Source organism: Pseudophryne corroboree, chromosome 8 (assembly GCF_028390025.1).
Source record: "Pseudophryne corroboree isolate aPseCor3 chromosome 8, aPseCor3.hap2, whole genome shotgun sequence".
NCBI classification, from domain to species: domain Eukaryota; kingdom Metazoa; phylum Chordata; class Amphibia; order Anura; family Myobatrachidae; genus Pseudophryne; species Pseudophryne corroboree.
Window position 1 is genome coordinate 369,900,374 of NC_086451.1, and position 15,723 is coordinate 369,916,096.

A 15,723-nucleotide genomic window follows, 5' to 3' on the forward strand; every position below is an offset into this window, starting at 1 on the left:
GATCCTTCTAGTTCTAAATCAAGGTACTCAATAGAGTTCCTGTCAAATTTGTGCGTAAACGTGACATCATTGATATTCAGATAAGAAATAAATTCTGTAATACTGAGATCGTCACCTTGGCAGATGAATAGGAGGTCGTCAATATATCTACGGTAATATTTAATGTTGTCTTTGTAATAAGATGAACCGTAAATGTATTTCTCCTCCCACTCACTCATGAAAATGTTAGCGTAAGAGGGCGCAAATTTAGTGCCCATGGCTGTACCCTATTTTTGGAGAAAAAAGGAGCCATCAAACTCGAAGAAATTGTGCTCCAATATAAACTTAATACATTCTAGAATAAAAGAGGTTTCCTCAGGAGATTTAGTAAGGTCATTACTTAATACTTTATTGACGGGATCAATGCCATTCTCGTGGGGGATTGAGGAGTACAATGCCTGGGCATCTACTGTAATCCAACAATCACCTTCAGTCCAAATGTAATCGTCTAATAATCTAAGAACATTAGCAGAATCTTTAAGGTATGACTTTGATTTTTTTACATAAGGTTGTAATTTAATGTCAATATAATGAGAGACATTAGCAGTAAGGGAATCTACCCCTCCAATGATTGGACGTCCAGGAGGGTGGTCTCTCCTTTTGTGGACCTTGGGCAACTGATAAAAGACCGGTGATGTTGGCTGTTTAGTATTTAAGTATTCAAGTTCCTCCTTACAGATTAGTTTAGAACTATGGGCTTTATACAGTAACTTTTGTAGGGATTCCTGGAATTCAACCAATGGACTATAGTCCAATTTCTCGTAAGTATTGGTATCTCTCAGAATCTTATAGGCCTCATCTGTATAGAAAGAACGAATCTAACAATACAACAGATCCCCCTTTATCTGCGGCCTTCACAATAAGATTTTGATCCTTTTTAATTCCTTTAATAGCTTTGATCTCATAAGTACTTAGATTGTTATTATACTTTTTATCATAAACGTTCATGGCTCTAAAGTCATCCCTTACTGATTCGTAGAAAACTTCCAAATAATTACCTTTAGATTCTACAGGGAAGAATTTAGATGGAAGGGATACAATGGGTTTTTCTTTCGGTACATAAGAGCGTTTGGGAGTAGGATTCTCAAGGAAGTGTCGTTGGACAGTTAATTTTCTTACATATTTATTAAAATCAATAAATAGATCAAACTTGCTCACATTTTCTTCTGGAGCAAATTTGGATGTCGGGCCCTCATACCACCCTCATGAAGTCTGTTTTTGATCGTTTTAGAAGACACATGCACATTTTTTGCTTGCTGGAGGTCATTTTGCAGGGCTCTGGCAGTGCTCCTCCTGTTCCTCCTTGCACAAAGGTGGAGGTAGCGGTCCTGCTGCTGGGTTGTTGCCCTCCTACAGCCTCCTACACGTCTCCTGATGTACTGGCCTGTCTCCTGGTAGCGCCTCCATGCTCTGGACACTACGCTGACAACACAGCAAACCTTCTTGCCACAGCTCGCATTGATGTGCCATCCTGGATGAGCTGCACTACCTGAGCCACTTGTGTGGGTTGTAGACTCCTTCTCATGCTACCACTAGAGTGAAAGCACCGCCAGCTTTCAAAAGTGACCAAAACATCAGCCAGAAAGCATAGGAGCTGAGCAGTGGTCTGTGGTCACCACCTGCAGAACAACTCCTTTATTGGGGGTGTCTTGCTAATTGCCTATAACTCCCACCTGTTGTCTATTACATTTGCACAACAGCATGTGAAATTGATTGTCAATCAGTGTTGCTTCCTAAGTGGACAGTTTGATTTCACAGAAGTGTAATTGACTTGGAGTTACATTGTGTTGTTTAAGTGTTCCCTTTATTTTTTTGAGCAGTGTATATATATATATACAGGTTGAGTATCCCTTATCCTAAATTCAAAATCACAAATTTTTGGTTCCCCTCCTGAGGTAATGACACATATACATATAGATTATATTATATATATTCTATATGTATATTATATATCTTTATTTTATACTTTTATTACAAAGTGAACTCACTAATAACCAAGACTCTACAAATCCCAAACAACTATTCATTGTCGGGACATCCCACCACCCCAACCCAAATAGATTTAAAACTTTTCAGTGCTTCATATAGCCCCGGAGCTACGGGCTTTAACCGTGCGCTCCAGCGCTTCCAGCGGTGGAACGCACCCGCCGGATATGACGTCCGCGCTCCACACACAAGCGAGGTGGAGTGCAAAACCGTCATAGCACCATGTGTGCTACCAAGGATGATGGCCGGAAGTGACGCGTGCGTTCCACTCGGACCCGCAGTGGAACGCAAAAGGCGCTTTGTACTTAAACCACATATTGGGTTACTAAACCTATTCTATCGTGCAGTATCTAACCCTGTGAATTAGCAATCTTTCCAAATGCCTATATGTTAAAGTGCCTTATGACACCATCCTTCTAGGTACATATCCCTATAAACATGCATATCTGTACTTCCCCATGCAAGTACCCATGTAAGCATAGAGTCATGCAGACACCTACAGTGTTAATTAGATTATAATACTAGCCTAGAATATTAGTATGTCTATATGGCCATATCATAATAACCAGAGACTCCCTAAAATAATAATAAAAAAATAATAATAATAAAAAAATATATATATAAAAAAAAAAATATATATATATATATATAAAGCTAAAAATAAATATAAATAAAGTAAAAATAAAGATAAAAATAAATAAAATATAACTAAATAAATAAAATGAAAAAATGAAAAATAAATAATATAACTAAAATTACCCGCATGGGAATATAATATATATATTATAAAAGGAGTACATATTTGTATTACTTCTTTACAAAAACAGAGTAATCATATAATACAAAGAGCAAAAAACTAGCTCGTAGCATGATGAGTACATCACTGGTTTCAAAAACATTAAGGAAAAGACACAATATCTAACCCCTCATTCAGTCCTCTCAGGGAAAGAGTGTTAAGGGTGTATATCCAGAAGGTTTCCCTTCGGGATAATACCAAATCCCTATTGCCTCCCCTGCTATGAGGTTTTATAACTTCCAGTATAGTAAAACTCAAGCCCTTAACTTCAGAATTATGTGCTTCGTTAAAGTGTTTGGGAAGATTATGAGAAATGACTCTATTTTTTATACTTCGCAAATGCTCTTGAATTCTGAGCTTAACCTGTCTCTTAGTTTTTCCTATGTACGACAAGCCACAAGGGCAATCTACCTTGTAAATTACATACTCAGTCAAGCACGTCACTTTGTCCTGAAGTTTATATAGTCGACCATTATCCAATTTAATCTGAAATTGAAGTCTTGACATGTTTACAACATATACAATGTTGGTAAGGGAAGCGCCCCCCACTCAAACCTAATTGTGGTAAACCATGAAGATTATCTACCTTAATTGGCTTCAACTGACTAGGTGTCAATATGTTCTTCAAATTGTTGGCCTTTCTATATACCATATTAGGTTTTTTAGGGAGGCTAGGCCCCAATATGGGGTCTTTTAAGAGTATACCCCAGTGTTTTTCAATCACTTTTCTGATTCTTCCTGCATCACAACAATATTGCATAATGAAGGGTCTATTGTACTGTTGAGAACAGTTAGCTGTAACCACTTTATCCTGAATCAATTCCTCTCGATTACGAAGAGAGGCCTTAAGTCTAACATCATCAATGGATGCAGGGTTATAACCTCGTTCCAAGAATCTATTCTTTAAAAAGGTCGGTTTGTGACCAATAGTCCTCTAAACTACTACAGTTCCTTCTAATTCTTAAAAATTGAGAGTATGGCACCCCCTCCTTCCATACAGGATGATGACAACTGGATATGGGGATGTAACTGTTAGCATCAACTGCCTTAAAAAAGGTTCTGGTAATGACTTTACCAGACCTAGATCCTTCTAGTTCTAAATCAAGGTACTCAATAGAGTTCCTGTCGAATTTGTGCGTAAACGTGACATCATTGATATTCAGATAAGAAATAAATTCTGTAATACTGAGATCGTCACCTTGGCAGATGAATAGGAGGTCGTCAATATATCTACGGTAATATTTAATGTTGTCTTTGTAATAAGATGAACCGTAAATGTATTTCTCCTCCCACTCACTCATGAAAATGTTAGCGTAAGAGGGCGCAAATTTAGTGCCCATGGCTGTACCCTATTTTTGGAGAAAAAAGGAGCCATCAAACTCGAAGAAATTGTGCTCCAATATAAACTTAATACATTCTAGAATAAAAGAGGTTTCCTCAGGAGATTTAGTAAGGTCATTACTTAATACTTTATTGACGGGATCAATGCCATTCTCGTGGGGGATTGAGGAGTACAATGCCTGGGCATCTACTGTAATCCAACAATCACCTTCAGTCCAAATGTAATCGTCTAATAATCTAAGAACATTAGCAGAATCTTTAAGGTATGACTTTGATTTTTTTACATAAGGTTGTAATTTAATGTCAATATAATGAGAGACATTAGCAGTAAGGGAATCTACCCCTCCAATGATTGGACGTCCAGGAGGGTGGTCTCTCCTTTTGTGGACCTTGGGCAACTGATAAAAGACCGGTGATGTTGGCTGTTTAGTATTTAAGTATTCAAGTTCCTCCTTACAGATTAGTTTAGAACTATGGGCTTTATTCAGTAACTTTTGTAGGGATTCCTGGAATTCAACCAATGGACTATAGTCCAATTTCTCGTAAGTATTGGTATCTCTCAGAATCTTATAGGCCTCATCTGTATAGAAAGAACGAATCTAACAATACAACAGATCCCCCTTTATCTGCGGCCTTCACAATAAGATTTTGATCCTTTTTAATTCCTTTAATAGCTTTGATCTCATAAGTACTTAGATTGTTATTATACTTTTTATCATAAACGTTCATGGCTCTAAAGTCATCCCTTACTGATTCGTAGAAAACTTCCAAATAATTACCTTTAGATTCTACAGGGAAGAATTTAGATGGAAGGGATACAATGGGTTTTTCTTTCGGTACATAAGAGCGTTTGGGAGTAGGATTCTCAAGGAAGTGTCGTTGGACAGTTAATTTTCTTACATATTTATTAAAATCAATAAATAGATCAAACTTGCTCACATTTTCTTCTGGAGCAAATTTGGATGTCGGGCCCTCATACCACCCTCATGAAGTCTGTTTTTGATCGTTTTAGAAGACACATGCACATTTTTTGCTTGCTGGAGGTCATTTTGCAGGGCTCTGGCAGTGCTCCTCCTGTTCCTCCTTGCACAAAGGTGGAGGTAGCGGTCCTGCTGCTGGGTTGTTGCCCTCCTACAGCCTCCTACACGTCTCCTGATGTACTGGCCTGTCTCCTGGTAGCGCCTCCATGCTCTGGACACTACGCTGACAACACAGCAAACCTTCTTGCCACAGCTCGCATTGATGTGCCATCCTGGATGAGCTGCACTACCTGAGCCACTTGTGTGGGTTGTAGACTCCTTCTCATGCTACCACTAGAGTGAAAGCACCGCCAGCTTTCAAAAGTGACCAAAACATCAGCCAGAAAGCATAGGAGCTGAGCAGTGGTCTGTGGTCACCACCTGCAGAACAACTCCTTTATTGGGGGTGTCTTGCTAATTGCCTATAACTCCCACCTGTTGTCTATTACATTTGCACAACAGCATGTGAAATTGATTGTCAATCAGTGTTGCTTCCTAAGTGGACAGTTTGATTTCACAGAAGTGTAATTGACTTGGAGTTACATTGTGTTGTTTAAGTGTTCCCTTTATTTTTTTGAGCAGTGTATATATATATATACAGGTTGAGTATCCCTTATCCTAAATTCAAAATCACAAATTTTTGGTTCCCCTCCTGAGGTAATGACACATATACATATAGATTATATTATATATATTCTATATGTATATTATATATCTTTATTTTATACTTTTATTACAAAGTGAACTCACTAATAACCAAGACTCTACAAATCCCAAACAACTATTCATTGTCGGGACATCCCACCACCCCAACCCAAATAGATTTAAAACTTTTCAGTGCTTCATATAGCCCCGGAGCTACGGGCTTTAACCGTGCGCTCCAGCGCTTCCAGCGGTGGAACGCACCCGCCGGATATGACGTCCGCGCTCCACACACAAGCGAGGTGGAGTGCAAAACCGTCATAGCACCATGTGTGCTACCAAGGATGATGGCCGGAAGTGACGCGTGCGTTCCACTCGGACCCGCAGTGGAACGCAAAAGGCGCTTTGTACTTAAACCACATATTGGGTTACTAAACCTATTCTATCGTGCAGTATCTAACCCTGTGAATTAGCAATCTTTCCAAATGCCTATATGTTAAAGTGCCTTATGACACCATCCTTCTAGGTACATATCCCTATAAACATGCATATCTGTACTTCCCCATGCAAGTACCCATGTAAGCATAGAGTCATGCAGACACCTACAGTGTTAATTAGATTATAATACTAGCCTAGAATATTAGTATGTCTATATGGCCATATCATAATAACCAGAGACTCCCTAAAATAATAATAAAAAAATAATAATAATAAAAAAATATATATATAAAAAAAAAAAATATATATATATATATATAAAGCTAAAAATAAATATAAATAAAGTAAAAATAAAGATAAAAATAAATAAAATATAACTAAATAAATAAAATGAAAAAATGAAAAATAAATAATATAACTAAAATTACCCGCATGGGAATATAATATATATATTATAAAAGGAGTACATATTTGTATTACTTCTTTACAAAAACAGAGTAATCATATAATACAAAGAGCAAAAAACTAGCTCGTAGCATGATGAGTACATCACTGGTTTCAAAAACATTAAGGAAAAGACACAATATCTAACCCCTCATTCAGTCCTCTCAGGGAAAGAGTGTTAAGGGTGTATATCCAGAAGGTTTCCCTTCGGGATAATACCAAATCCCTATTGCCTCCCCTGCTATGAGGTTTTATAACTTCCAGTATAGTAAAACTCAAGCCCTTAACTTCAGAATTATGTGCTTCGTTAAAGTGTTTGGGAAGATTATGAGAAATGACTCTATTTTTTATACTTCGCAAATGCTCTTGAATTCTGAGCTTAACCTGTCTCTTAGTTTTTCCTATGTACGACAAGCCACAAGGGCAATCTACCTTGTAAATTACATACTCAGTCAAGCACGTCACTTTGTCCTGAAGTTTATATAGTCGACCATTATCCAATTTAATCTGAAATTGAAGTCTTGACATGTTTACAACATATACAATGTTGGTAAGGGAAGCGCCCCCCACTCAAACCTAATTGTGGTAAACCATGAAGATTATCTACCTTAATTGGCTTCAACTGACTAGGTGTCAATATGTTCTTCAAATTGTTGGCCTTTCTATATACCATATTAGGTTTTTTAGGGAGGCTAGGCCCCAATATGGGGTCTTTTAAGAGTATACCCCAGTGTTTTTCAATCACTTTTCTGATTCTTCCTGCATCACAACAATATTGCATAATGAAGGGTCTATTGTACTGTTGAGAACAGTTAGCTGTAACCACTTTATCCTGAATCAATTCCTCTCGATTACGAAGAGAGGCCTTAAGTCTAACATCATCAATGGATGCAGGGTTATAACCTCGTTCCAAGAATCTATTCTTTAAAAAGGTCGGTTTGTGACCAATAGTCCTCTAAACTACTACAGTTCCTTCTAATTCTTAAAAATTGAGAGTATGGCACCCCCTCCTTCCATACAGGATGATGACAACTGGATATGGGGATGTAACTGTTAGCATCAACTGCCTTAAAAAAGGTTCTGGTAATGACTTTACCAGACCTAGATCCTTCTAGTTCTAAATCAAGGTACTCAATAGAGTTCCTGTCGAATTTGTGCGTAAACGTGACATCATTGATATTCAGATAAGAAATAAATTCTGTAATACTGAGATCGTCACCTTGGCAGATGAATAGGAGGTCGTCAATATATCTACGGTAATATTTAATGTTGTCTTTGTAATAAGATGAACCGTAAATGTATTTCTCCTCCCACTCACTCATGAAAATGTTAGCGTAAGAGGGCGCAAATTTAGTGCCCATGGCTGTACCCTATTTTTGGAGAAAAAAGGAGCCATCAAACTCGAAGAAATTGTGCTCCAATATAAACTTAATACATTCTAGAATAAAAGAGGTTTCCTCAGGAGATTTAGTAAGGTCATTACTTAATACTTTATTGACGGGATCAATGCCATTCTCGTGGGGGATTGAGGAGTACAATGCCTGGGCATCTACTGTAATCCAACAATCACCTTCAGTCCAAATGTAATCGTCTAATAATCTAAGAACATTAGCAGAATCTTTAAGGTATGACTTTGATTTTTTTACATAAGGTTGTAATTTAATGTCAATATAATGAGAGACATTAGCAGTAAGGGAATCTACCCCTCCAATGATTGGACGTCCAGGAGGGTGGTCTCTCCTTTTGTGGACCTTGGGCAACTGATAAAAGACCGGTGATGTTGGCTGTTTAGTATTTAAGTATTCAAGTTCCTCCTTACAGATTAGTTTAGAACTATGGGCTTTATACAGTAACTTTTGTAGGGATTCCTGGAATTCAACCAATGGACTATAGTCCAATTTCTCGTAAGTATTGGTATCTCTCAGAATCTTATAGGCCTCATCTGTATAGGAAGAACGATCTAACAATACAACAGATCCCCCTTTATCTGCGGCCTTCACAATAAGATTTTGATCCTTTTTAATTCCTTTGATAGCTTTGATCTCATAAGTACTTAGATTGTTATTATACTTTTTATCATAAACGTTCATGGCTCTAAAGTCATCCCTTACTGATTCGTAGAAAACTTCCAAATAATTACCTTTAGATTCTACAGGGAAGAATTTAGATGGAAGGGATACAATGGGTTTTTCTTTCGGTACATAAGAGCGTTTGGGAGTAGGATTCTCAAGGAAGTGTCGTTGGACAGTTAATTTTCTTACATATTTATTCAAATCAATAAATAGATCAAACTTGCTCACATTTTCTTCTGGAGCAAATTTGAGCCCCTTATCTAAAACCGAGGTCTCGGCTGTAGAAAGCTCCTTCTTTGAAAGGTTGATAACCCCTGACGCGTTCTGTCTGGGTTCATCAAGGATTTTCTTTTTTTGGGGGTTTGATCTTCCACCTCTCTGTCCTCGTCTCCCTCTTGATACCCTCTTTTTGTACCTTGGGGGGTATTCATCCTCCCATGTTGGTCCTCCGTATTTCCTTTTAGTAGTTGGTGTCTCCCCTTTCGTTCCTCTAAAAAATAACCAGTTTTTTGAGGTGGGGAAGGGGACCTTAGGGGTGCGTACCGGTTGGACCTATATGACCATTGTTCATCTCGTCCTTATCTATAAGATATATATATATATATATATATATATATGGAGTAGAAGAAAAATGGCAGCGGCACTCCGTTTGAAATTATTGAAAAAAATGTATTTCAAATATAATACAACATCACAGTGGTCACATATAGAACCAACGTTTCGGGGTCCTTGGACCCCTTTGTCAAGGCGTGAACCAACGTGTGGTGTTGTGTGGCAAAATGCCTGGCCACAGGTTGGTTGCTGGTCCCTGATACTAGGGCTGCCCGTATAGCGGACCTATGTTGGGTAAGTGTGCCCTTGCGGGCTCTATTACGTGGGCAAAACGGAATGCCAACTGAAGGTCAGACTTACCCAACATAGGTCCGCTATACGGGCAGCCCTAGTATCAGGGACCAGCGACCAACCTGTGGCCAGGCATTTTGCCACACAACACCACACGTTGGCAAGTGTAAGATACAGGGCCATAGATCACGTTCCAGCGTCTATAAGGGGTGGCGACCGGGGGAAAAAATTGCTACAACTAGAATCCAGGTGGATTTTTCGCCTGGATTGTCTAGCCCCTAGAGGTCTGAATGAGTCCTTAGGACTAATCAATTTCCTCTAGGATCCATGTGAGTCCACTTACTAATGTATACATCCCTTTAGTAAAACGTTCTTTACAAAAAATCAGTCCCTGCCAATCAATAATGTCTGAGAGTGAGCATGTCTTGCACAGGTTTATCATATGATTGTTGCATAGTTATTATACTTGAGCCATCCATGTCATGTTTTATCTAGTGACATTTGTCACATGTGAGCACAGTTTACATACCAGGGTGATCTGCACCAGACTGGTTTTATTAAGTAGGTTTTTAACAATTATGCACGATTTTAAATGTCTATGTCTTTTTGTGTGATGTTTATGTATGTGATGCATGTTTTTATTGACACTCGAGCTCCAAGTGAGCGCCGTTGTGAAATGTGTCATTTGTTCACATATGCTTAGTAGCTATAATCTGTGCCATGTTTTGTTTGTATCCACAGGGCTCCCAGCGCGTCGCCATGGTGACCGGCGAAGCCTGAACGCGTCACTTCCGGTTGGGCGGTGACGTCGAAGCCGGAAGTGCGGGCCGGGAGACGCCGAGACACGCCGTGGTTCACGCAGCTGGGAGTCGTGATGGTGGGGGTAAGTGGGGTCATTTTATGGTATTTATACACTGTATTTTGCATTGTTGAGTTGTCTGAGGAAGGGGATACGTCCCCGAAACGTTACCTGTTTTCACAATAAATTCCTTCACGGAGTGAAGGTTGTTTTCACTACAAGCTACAAGTCTGCGAGTGCCACCTGATTTCTTTGGTGTTATATATATATATATATATATAGTGATATACACACACACACACACACACACACACACACACACACACACACACACACACCACTGTGCATCCTTTACTGTCCCCCAAATCCCTTATTACCCCTCACATCCCCTTATGAAGCAGTGGTGGATCAAGACTGGAAACTGGCACTTGGATGTATATAGAACCATCAGATTTAAGCAACCTGGAAGCCTCATATGCACCTAAAGGAGGACAGGGCTCACGGAAGACACCAGAGACTCTCAGCAGTAGCGGCTTAGCACGGCCTGTGATCCCAGCCCAGGACACAGATTCTCTTCCCCCTTCCCCGGCTGCTGGAGTAAGCAGCAGCAGCAGCCACCTCCCCCACAGCGGCCAGGCCGAGCACCAAGTGCACATCCATGCTGGACAGATTACCTGGGAGGTGGGCTGTCACTTTCTCTGTCCCAAAGAAGATAATCCGTACATGCAAAATGAAGATAGAGGGGGAGCGGGGAAGGAGCTGATCCTTCTCTTTCTCCTTCTGGCCTGCCAGCCGGGATTCAGCAAAGGAAGTTTGTTCGAACTGCCCCAACCAGGAGAACCATCCATGGGCGTCCGTCCATGCGCTGCTGGAAGGTTGTGCATCGGCTTCCCGTGCTGACCTAGGAGCACGGGCTGAGCGCAGGGTGCAGACTGAGGAGGAAGGTGCTTGTGACTGGGTGTGGGGAGTCCAGTGCTGCGCAGCGCTCCAGGCATCGGCATCCTCACACAACAAAATGCTGACCCGTACTCGTTTTGATTGCCAGGTCCAGCCGCGCAGGATCAGTGGTGGACGGGGCTTGGGACTGAGTGTTCGCCCTGATCACCCTCCACTGAATCTGCCATTGGCTTAAACTTGTAGTTATTTGTACTAGAAAAAGAGGGGAGCTTACACTTTGTCTTATACCTCTAACAATGGTGCAGCAATAACCACAGAAGGGAGTCTTCACCTATAACTAGCCACAGCAGAGGAGCCTACTCCCTTATTACTTTGTACACCAGCGGGACACCAGAAGGGAAGGGGGGCCTACCACCTTATTACTTTGGACACCAGGGGGGCACCAGAACGGAAGGGGAGCCCACCCCTTTGTTACTTGTACACCTGGGGGGCACTAGAAGAAAAGGGAATCCTACCCCCTTATTACTTTGTACACAAGGGTCACCATAGAGGAAGGGGAGCCTACCACCTTTTTACTTTAATCCCCTTCAGCAGGAAATGAACAGGGCAGAGATTGCAGCAATGTCTCACACAGAGTTGCAGTGCTTCTGCCACCTACGACCAGGTTCCAATCTTCGTCGCTGCTCAAGATGCTGTGCACCGCAACAGGCTAGACCACACTGGAACAGATTCCGCTGTGCTCTTGGGTTTTCTCTATTTCCCGTCGCTAGTGGATGTTCCTCTTCCCACTGGAATCCTCGCATGCTGTCACAGTACTCTCTCCTGATCACCCTGGGACCTCGCAGACGAGGTTGTCCAGAGCTCTGCATGTCCCCCCCAGCTTTGGTGCTCTGCTGCCAGCTCCTCCGGCCCCTCTTCCCGATGGGCTTCCGTGGCTGTCCTCTCTTCTCACAAGGTCCCGTTGCTCCTCGTGGCTACAACTTTTTCCCTGGAGGTTCCCCATGATCTTTACTGCATGGATGGGTAATGAAAGGCCGACTATGCTTCCACCGAGGTGCTCTGACTTTCTCGTCCCCTTTGGCCGATCCGGTCCCGCTGCCCTCTGGTCACGTTGTCATTGGCCAGTGGTCGATACCCAGGCTCTCTCCTCCTCATCCATCCAGGTGAGTGCTCCCATCTCCAGGCTCCCTTCCTGAAGGCCGGGCATCCGCTTCCCCGCAGGTCTGTGCTGCACTCCTGGTCATACTTACCTATTCTCCTAGAATGGCCGTGAGGCTCTCAAAAATCGTGTGGCACTCCCGGCCACCCGGAAGAGTTGGCAAGTCTCCCGGACGGCAGCTGAGTCCCCGCACCCCCTGGGGAAACACTGAAGTATCCCCTGCAGCGGCGACCCTGCCCACATTATGCCGGTAATCTCGGCATAGCGCAGCAGGGACGGAGATAAACTGACCAATCTTGCTGCCACGCCCCCTGCTCCTTCCCGTTATGCCTCCCTTTGCCGCACCATGCCCCCTGTTGAGCCGACCTGGCTGCCTCCTCCCAGAGGCAACATCTCCAGTTCTAAAAAACTCCCACCTTAGTAAATTTACCCCAGTGAGAGCAGTCAGGGGGTTAGCACTGGGAATGAGTCAGTGGCTAGCTAATATGACATACTTCTGGTGGCGAATCACTCAAGAGACTGGAGCTACATACCCGCAGGGGCACCCCTCATACGGGCAGACTAGGGGTAGGATAGCAGGCACGAAGAAGGTGGCAGCACCACATTCCCAACAGCATGTTACCTGGGTGTCTGTCCACGGTCTTAGCTGCAGAGTGCTCCACTGCTCAATGGATTAGTGGGGAAACTACCTTGCTGGCAGTGCACATAGGATGAGGAATAATGAGTCAGAAAAGATTTACCAATAGCCATGGAGAACCTTAAACCCAAGTTGGGGGGACAGTCGCTAACCTTAACTGAGCCTCTACCTCAGGCCAAACAAATACTCACCTGAACTGTCCCTCTAGTCTACAGCCACACACAGGATAATTCAGAGTTGATTGCAGCAGCAAATTTGTTAGCAGTTGGGCACAACCATGGGGGTAATTCCAAATTGATCGCAGCAGGAAATTTTTTAGCAGTTGGGCAAAACCATGTGCACTGCAGGGGAGGCAGATATAACATGTGCAGAAAGAGTTAGATTTGGGTGGGTTATTTTGTTTCTGTGCAGGGTAAATACTGGCTGCTTTATTTTTACACTGCAATTTAGATTGCAGATTGAACTCACCACACCCAAATCTAACACTCTCTGCAAATGTTATATCTGCCTCCCCTGCAGTGCACATGGTTTTGCCCAACTGCTAAAAAATTTCCTGCTGCGATCAACTCAGAATTACCCCCCATGTGCACTGCAGGGGGGGCAGATATAACATTTGCAGAGAGAGTTAGATTTGGGTGGGTTATTTTGTTTCTGTGCAGGGTAAATACTGGCTGCTTTATTTTTACACTGCAATTTAGATATGAGTTTGAACACCCCCCACCCAAATCTAACTCTCTCTGCACATGTTATATCTACCCTCCCCTGCAGTGCACATGGGCCCTCATTCCGAGTTAAAAAACAAAACAGATAAATTTGACTTGCGCCTTAAAAAACTGCAACTCAGGTCGCCACTCCTAAAGAGCACCACTCCTTAACACAATATACAACCAGAAAAGTGGAACGGCTCCCAAGCGCTGCTTTCTATGTATACACCAATCACTTTCTGTTGGATTTCAAAAGTATAGATCCTCAAAAGAGAAGAAAAAATATATTCATGCAATATCAGTATCCATATGCGTGTTTATTGTTCATGTCGATGATCCTCAACTGACCTTTAGGCTGTGCCCTATGTTCACATCAAGGTTTCTTTATATCCCCAAAATTCATAACATCACTTCTTAGCTTATTTGTATATGGCTTACCTTCGGTAAATGCCCTATATGCATCAAAAGGTTTCTTTTTAGTACCCCATTCGTCAGGACCAGACTGGATTCCGAGTGGCTCTTATATTCTTATGATATGCAGAGTACATCAACCCAATAGTCCATGCAATATTTGGTATAAACCGATTTATTTGTATAAAAGATATATAAAAAATATATAAAAGTATCCGGTCCACTATACCATAGGTCACAGAAATATACTATGTCCCCAAACGGCAAGATCTATTACACCGCACACCCCTCAGATGAAAAAAAAGGGGGAACAAGAAAAGGGGAATGGTATATAAGGTAAAAAGTATATTTTAGCCAAAAGGAAAGAATGGCACAAAAATATTTAACCAATTCCTCACAATGAGTGACGCTGTTGGACCTATGGAAAGTGCCGAAGTTCCACCGACGCGTTTCGGAACCAATGTTCCTTCCTCAAGGTGTGGGGTAGTAATGGACCCTGTCGGTCATTTTATCCCCCCTGACTTGGTCACATGTCTTTAATTAACCAACCAGAATTTACTTGTTTAAAAAAAGCCATATACACATAAACAACACAATAAAATACACTCTTGTTCTATACAGAAATTCATATATGTAGGAATCAACCCATCCAGAATTCATAAAACACCAAGCAGCTTCTTAAAATTGCATATTTCATAAATTGGGTATAATCCAAAATGCGTATTGAATCTATAAAACCCTAAACTTCCTATACATTCAATAACCTAACTATCCTAATCCATCCAATTCAAAACCACATATTCCCTCCAACAAAACCCCCATAATGCAACAGAATACTTCCTATAATGCATTGCAGGATCCAGCATCGTAAATTGTCCTCGGTTACCATAGTAACCGCACGTCTTTTCAATCAGATGGATTTCCCTGGTTTGCAGGTTACAATGGACTCTTAATCTTCTCAGGGTCAGTCCTTTCACATCAGATAGTCCTTCCCAAGCATGAATACAACATTACCAAGGAACTCATACTCTCCCCGTAACTAGCAGGCTCCGTTAATCTGAAGCTCCGGCCGGACAGGAAGTAGCGGTGACGTGTTTCCGGTCTTTGAGACGCAAATACGGAAGCGAGTCCCGGAGGCCATGACACGCATCACTTTCTTTTCTTTATCCATCTAAGGTATACAGTGTGTAGATGTGGCGCACCCGTTTCATAATTGAGGCCCATTAATATCATTCCAAACCGAAAAAGAAAAGACAGGTATAATCTTATATCATAAATTTGTACATCAAACCCGCAAATACTTTGCAATGGTGATCATTCAATTCTCATTAATCCAAAATCCACTTACAATGAATAAATAGACATACTTTCTTTGGTCATCATTATTTCTAGGGACTATGGGATGTCATAGGTTATTGATCAACATCCATATGTGAATCTATAAAAACCATTTGGTCTCAAATTCAACGTTGAGACCCCTTGGTACAAGTGTTTGT